The following is a 227-nucleotide window of genomic DNA, read 5'->3' on the forward strand; positions in this document are numbered from 1 at the left end:
CAAACTCTTCCAGAAAATTGCAGAGAAAGGTAAACTTCCAAACTCATTCTATGAGGCCACCATCACCATAATACCAAAACCTGACAAAGATCCCACAAAAAAAGAAAACTACAGGCCAATATCACTGATGAACATAGATGCAAAAATCCTTAACAAAATTCTAGCAATCAGAATCCAACAACACATTAAAAAGATCATACACCATGACCAAGTGGGCTTTATCCCAG

The sequence above is a fragment of the Bison bison genome, unplaced genomic scaffold (assembly GCF_000754665.1).
Source record: "Bison bison bison isolate TAMUID 2011002044 unplaced genomic scaffold, Bison_UMD1.0 scf7180017862139, whole genome shotgun sequence".
Taxonomy (NCBI): Eukaryota; Metazoa; Chordata; class Mammalia; order Artiodactyla; family Bovidae; genus Bison; species Bison bison.